The following is a 6,627-nucleotide window of genomic DNA, read 5'->3' as shown; positions in this document are numbered from 1 at the left end:
GGCTAGTAAATCAAGGTTAATTGAGAAATAAGCCTGGCTTAAGAGGTCCATCCATAAGTCTGCAGTCCAGGTCAATGGTATCTCTTAGTGCTATCACATAAAGATAGCAGTTTCTAGATATAAAACCCAAAGGGGATTTAAAGGTCATATAAGTAAAAAGAATATATAACTCAACAAAAACAATTATTTGAATCAATGCTATTCACTCTTGTAGGCAAATTCTCTGATATCTTGCTTATACTAGAAGAGAATTCAATTTTAGCAGATCTCTGTCCTACTGATATAATGTGCCACCTTCTACCAGAAGCAAAGATGCAATGCCTTAATCAGTCCGTAAGGGAGTACAGTGTAGGATCCCAGGGGAATTGTCCTCAGCTCTTTGGGATGCATGTTGTTTCTATAGACACATTTTAAGAGAGTACTCTTGGGAGAGTTATTCCAAATGAGAGAACACATTTCCTTTAGGATGTGGTGACATTCAAGGAGCATAAAATAATATACTGCCTTAATACATCGTACTTTCATTTTCTCCTTTTATTAATTTCAGATTGGATTTTTGTTCCTGGAAGGAGCAACACATTGAGAATTATCTTTTATTAATATCTTAGTTTAAATGGTTCACCGGTTCATTACCAATGGAAGACTAATGGAAAGGAGGTTTCTTTCCACTGGGTAGGTTGGAAATGAAGATACAGATATAGCCTGAGAGGGAAATAACTTAGAATTTGGAGAGATAATAAAAGACAGCATTGGGTTTGAGAGCAGTGAAGATAAACACTATTGCCCTGCTGGCCTAACTCAGTGGTTGAGCATGGACCTATGAACCAGGAGGTCCCGGTTCGATTCCTTGTCAGGGCATATGCCTGGTTGCAGGCTTGATCCCCAGTAGGGTGCATGCAGGAAGCAGCCAATCAATGATTCTCTTGATGTATCTATCTCTCTTTCCGTCTCCCTTCCTCTCTGAAATATATATATATATATATATATATATATATATATATATATATATATTAAACATTATTGAGTAGGTGATGGATTATAAAGGAGGGAAATATAGGTTTGAGGGGCTTCTGAAAGAATTTCTGTAGGACTGCTCTTATAAAGGGACATAGAAGCATACTTCAAAGATAGCGCTGGTGCAGTTACAATCGACCTTGATAAAGTGAATGATGCAATAAAGTGAGTCATATTCTTTTTGCTGATGGAGGGTCTTGCCTTCAATTTGAAAAAAAATCCCACATCTGTGAAACACAATAAAATGAAGCACAATACAAGATACGCCTGTACACGGAAAAACAGTGGTTTTTTTATGCATGCTTTGGATACCACTGAGACAAATCTGACTAATATAACCATTATACCCCATGCTCTGTCCCTGATAAGCTTTACTTTTTATATTTGGCATTTTTCAAGTGGATATGATGCCATCCTTCTGGTACCAGATCGGCTAATCAAACAGGTATGAAAGCATTGGTAATAAATACAGGGTAGAACAAAAGTAGATTTACAGTTGTTTGTATGGAAAATAATACAATAATTAGTAAATAATAGTACAATATTAAACTGTGTTTCAAATACTCACAACTGTAAACCTCCTTTTGCCCCACTCAGTACTCACTGTTTTATTGCCTGATTCTTACCCTTCCTTACAAGAATTTCAGCACGTTAGTCTAGAAATGTCAGTCCTCTGCTTTTCTGATGCTTGAAGAAATGCTTTGTGATAATGCCATGAAATGAGCGTTTGACACAGGGAAATCTGTAAATCAACTTTTCACATTAGTTACTGTTGCAGTGATTCACTCCAGGGGTGCCATTTTAAGGCCACTGTACAAAACTATTATTCAGTAGCAAAACACAAGAGAAACAAATGCTGAGTCTGGAAAACAAGAGTTCATTTTGTGAATCCTGGAGAGGAAGGTTCCACAGAACAGAGAATCTGAAAACAGTTTTTTCTCTCTAGGAGAGTCTCTTGCTGCAAGTTACTACACATCTGAGACATGCACATACTGATAGAATATGGTGTGAAAATCAGCAGTTATGTGAGGGCTCTAAATGCTGCTTCTACAACCCACACTGCTATATTCTCCCTTCATCCCTGTTTTGAAGCAGTAGGTCTTCCCCTGAGCATCACTTTTTTCATTTCATTTTTTTCTTTTAAATTTTTATTTTGCTTTCATTAAATTCTGCAGGGATGGTAACTGACAGAAAGCAAAAAGACACAGTGATAAAAAAGCAGTGTGCTAGTTTAATTGTGTGCCTCAAAGTCGTATTCCAATATTATCATCAGTTCTGTCACAGTCTGTCCTGCATTTCAGATGAAATCTAAGAGGATAAGCAATTTAAAATAAGTTTTATCTGCTGCTTGTGAGAGCAGACAGATCACTGCATCCATCAAATCCCTGTTTACCTCAATAGAGACTGGCATGATCTTAAACTAGAAAAAACTGCTCTTGGTTTGTTGCTATTAGTATTCTTGGCTGCTTCACGGTCCAAGGCCAGCAGCAGGAGATCACTTAGGCGTCCATCACCCATAGTGGTTCTTACAAAATATAATCCCTAATTCACTTCAGCACAAAGAAGTGTCCTTCATTCTGAAGTGCAGAAACTGGTAAAGAGAACACAATGCTGTTATTGACAGTGTGGCTGATAAGCTCTTGATAATTTGGTAGAGGGCTCAGGGTGCTTTCATTGTTCAATTAGAATTCTTTAAAAGTTATGGATGTTTTGACTGCTTTAATGACTAGGCTCAAGCAGATTGTTACAGAACAGGGTATCAAATAATGACAAAAAGGCAGAAGTAAATTTTCAACTATATGGCAACAGATGGATTGGAACGTGGACTTTATGAGGTGCAAATATGATTACCTTCAACTGTTCATAAAACAATACAAAGTTCCTTCATGCACAATACAGCTCCATCTACATGTTGTTATGTGTGGATGCAATTTAATTCCTATTATATCTTTGTAGCAATGCAAACAAATAAAAATAAAAAAGTTGCACCTTTGACTAAGCAATCTGAGAAATCTACAATTTGTTCTTTTAAGAATCATTGACTTCTTTTTGAATGATTTTATCATGCACTACAGAATAGATTTTATCATTCATATCGTCATATGAATTGATTTCTTAATTTAGCTTTCTCATGATGATAATAAAATAGTCCCTAATATTAATGAAAAGTTTAGGATATAAGTTATATTTACTCAATTATTTTTATTTTTCTCAACTGGCAATAAAAATCAATTCAAATTTCTAGTGTTCAAATATTGTATTTTTAAAAGTTTATTTCAAGTGTTTGTTAAAATTCATCTTTAATTTAATTATTAATGAATCACAGCCTTTTGGTTCAGTTAGTTTTTTTTTTAAATATATTTTATTGATATTTTACAGAGAGGAAGGGAGAGGGATAGAGAGCTAGAAACATCGATGAGAGAGAAACATCGATCAGCTGCCTCCTGCACACTCCCTACTGGGGATGTGCCCGCCACCAAGGTACATGCCCTTGACCGGAATCGAACCCGGAACCCTTCAGTCCGCAGGCCGACGCTCTATCCACTGAGTCAAACCGGTTAGGAATGGTTCAGTTAGTTTAAGGCTGATTGGATGTCTTCAAATGATGTTTCTCAACAACTCTGGTAGAAAAGATAAATCCATTTTCTATAGAGGAATGTGCCCCCCAAAACGTATACATATTTTAACAGCTAATAGCTCAATTTTCAAATGAAATGTATTTTAGTAAACAATCTTATCTAATAAGGAGGGAATATGCTAATTGACTGCCCCGCCCTCAAATATGGCAGCACCCACAGCCAATAAGGAGGGAATATGCTAATTGACTGCCATGCTCTCAAAGATGGTGGTGCCCACAATATGGCGGCACCCAGTCCCCTCAGCTCCGCTGGTGTGGCAGGCACACGGCAAGGCTGGGCCCGCTCCCAGGCAGGCCCAGCCACTCCACACACCTGCCTCTGGAGTTCCCCAGTCCCCTCAGACCCCAGACGCCCAGGGCTGGCCCCAGGTACAGGCCAGCCTTGGATGGAGGCTGCCCACCCACCCGGGGCTGCCTGAGTCTAAGGTAACCAGGGCCGGCAGAGGCTTGCGCTGTTGGCAGTGGAAGCAGCAGAGGTATGATGGGGGTGTCGCCTTTCCCTGATCGCTGGGTCACCTCCCGCCCCTGAGGGCTCCTGGACTGCAAGAGGGGGCTGAGGGACTCCCACTCCAGTGCATGAATTTTCATGCACCAGGCTTCTAGTGCCTTTATAATTATTCAAAGTGCATGTATACATTTTTGGAGGGACACCCTTTATATACTAGAGTTAAGACAAAAATTAAAGTTACTCTATTTTTTCATCATAATTATCTCAATGTTATGTTGAAATATAGATTCATATAAATTCATACCATACTCCTCGTTTTTATCAAAACTAAGAACAATGATAGTTATCAAAATCATGGACAAAATTAGTGTAAAATGCTTGGTTGATGTTTCTTTAACATATTTTGAATATATTTATTACTAATCTCATTAAGGAAATGGAATTTGAATTGACCATATGTGGTCATATCTTGGAGATAAATTATATAACTTTTCAGCATATTAAGACAAATTATGATCTTCAATGGAACATGAAATAAAAAAACAAATTCAACTTTTAAGATAATGTTTACATCACCATCTGAAATGTTTGCTTATTTCCTCAACCAATAGCAAATGTGTTACCCACAATGTCTTTTCCTTCTCTTGAAGTTTCTGAGGAGAGATGCAGCCAGGTGCTATTGTTATCAAGCTGAGCCTTTTTAAAGAAACTTTCCTCTATGTCCTGGCTTTAAAGTCATAAGTGTAAATGTGGATGATTTTTTATATGACAGGACCTTTTGTATATTGATATCATCAGATTTATCTTCAATAAACTAAATGAATGCTGTTTTATTTTTTTAATATATTTTATTGATTTTTTACAGAGAGGAAGGGAGAGGGATAGAGAGTTAGAAACATCGATGAGAGAGAGACATCAATCAGCTGCCTCCTGCACAGCCCCTACTGGGGATGTGCCCACAACCAAGGTACATGCCCTTGTCCGGAATCGAACCTGGGACCCTTCAGTCCGCAGGCCAACGCTCTATCCACTGAGCCAAACCGGTTAGGGTGAACGCTGTTTTATTGACATAAGATAAATCACCAGAATATTCTTTGAATTATATGATAGTTTATAGAATGTGGACAGGTGATCATCAAGTCAGAATAGAATATCTCTGACAAGCACACACACACAAAATGCCAAAAAATGGGGTGCAAATATGATTACCTTCATATTTGCTTTATAATGCTTGATAGTTTAAGTAATCAATGTCCATTAGAAAACAAAGCCAATGGAGTCAATTTATTTTTTTAATTTTTATATGTTACCTAAACATTTGGGGATCTCAGATCATTTATATATATATATATATATATATATATATTTTTTTTTTTTTTTCTGAAAAAGCATCCAAGTCTTTTTGGCATTTGATCCTAAAAGTGCTCTAAAAAGTAAAAATTACTTTTCTGAGTACTCAGAGCGCCTTCAGGCCTGGTGACTTCCCAGCGTTCAGATCCTCAGAAGAACCAAAACTGCCTCCAGCCCTGAAGCCTGAGAAGAAGCCAACCCCTCAGGACGTGCCAAAAGGAGAAGAAGAACAGCAAGCAGCGATTGAACATATTGATGAAGAACAAAATGAAAGAGATAGACTTAATGAACAAGCCAGTGAGGAGATTTTGAAAGTAGGACAGAAATATAACAAACTCAGCCAACCCTTTTTTCAGAAGAGGTCAGGATTGATCGCCAAAATCCCAAATTTTGGGGTAACGACATTAGCCAATCATCCACAAGTGTATGCACTGCTTGGGGAAGAGGATGAAGAGGCGCTGCATTATTTGACAAGATTGAAATGACAGAATCTGAAGATATTAAATCAGTTTGCAGAATAGATTTTTATTTTGATTAAAATTCTTACTTTGAAAATAAAGTTCTCTCCAAAGTTTCATCTGAATGAGAGTGGTGATCCATCTTCAAAGTCCACTGAAATCAAATGGAAATCTGGAAAGGATTTGAAGAAACCTTCAAGTCAAACACAGAGCTCAGCCAGCAGGAGGAAACGGAAAGCTTCTTTACCTAGTTTACTTACCATTCTGATGCAGGTGCAGGTGAGTTAGAAGTCATTAAAGATGACATTTGGCCAAATCCATTACAGTACTACTTGGTTCCTGACATGGATGATGAAGAAGGGGAAGGAGAAGAAGAAGATGATGATGAAGAAGAAAAAGAAGGGTTGGAAGATATTGATGAAGAAGGGGATGGAGGATGAAGGTGAAGAAGATGATGATGAGGGGCAAGAAAGAGAGGAGGATGAAAGAGAAGATGACTAATGAACACTGATGGATTCCAACCTTTTTTAATTTTCTCCAGTCCCTGAGAGCAAATTGCAGTCTTTTTTTTTTCTTTCTTTTCCCCCCCTCTTGTGCTCAGTCACCCTGTTTTTGAGGTCTCTTTTTTTCTCCTTTACACCATGGCTCTCACCTTATTTGGGGGGATGTACCTTGAGCAGAATACAGTGGGAAAAGAATCTTTGCCCCTTTCTGTTCCA

General features: G+C 37.9%; 1 pseudogene across 1 annotated transcript; it reads left to right on the top strand.

Annotated features, from left to right (window-relative positions):
* Positions 1 to 1,258: 1,258 nt before the first annotated feature.
* On the top strand, positions 1,259 to 6,409 carry LOC308241210 (protein SET-like; annotated as a pseudogene). The gene is made up of 2 exons: positions 1,259 to 1,459; positions 5,561 to 6,409. The product of its transcript is annotated as a protein SET-like (transcript).
* The last annotated feature ends 218 nt before the right edge of the window (positions 6,410 to 6,627 follow it).

The sequence above is a fragment of the Plecotus auritus genome (assembly GCF_963455305.1).
Source record: "Plecotus auritus genome assembly, chromosome: 2".
Lineage (NCBI taxonomy): Eukaryota > Metazoa > Chordata > Mammalia > Chiroptera > Vespertilionidae > Plecotus > Plecotus auritus.
Note: the sequence above shows the minus strand (reverse complement) of the source record. Positions and strands in the feature narration are given on the sequence as shown.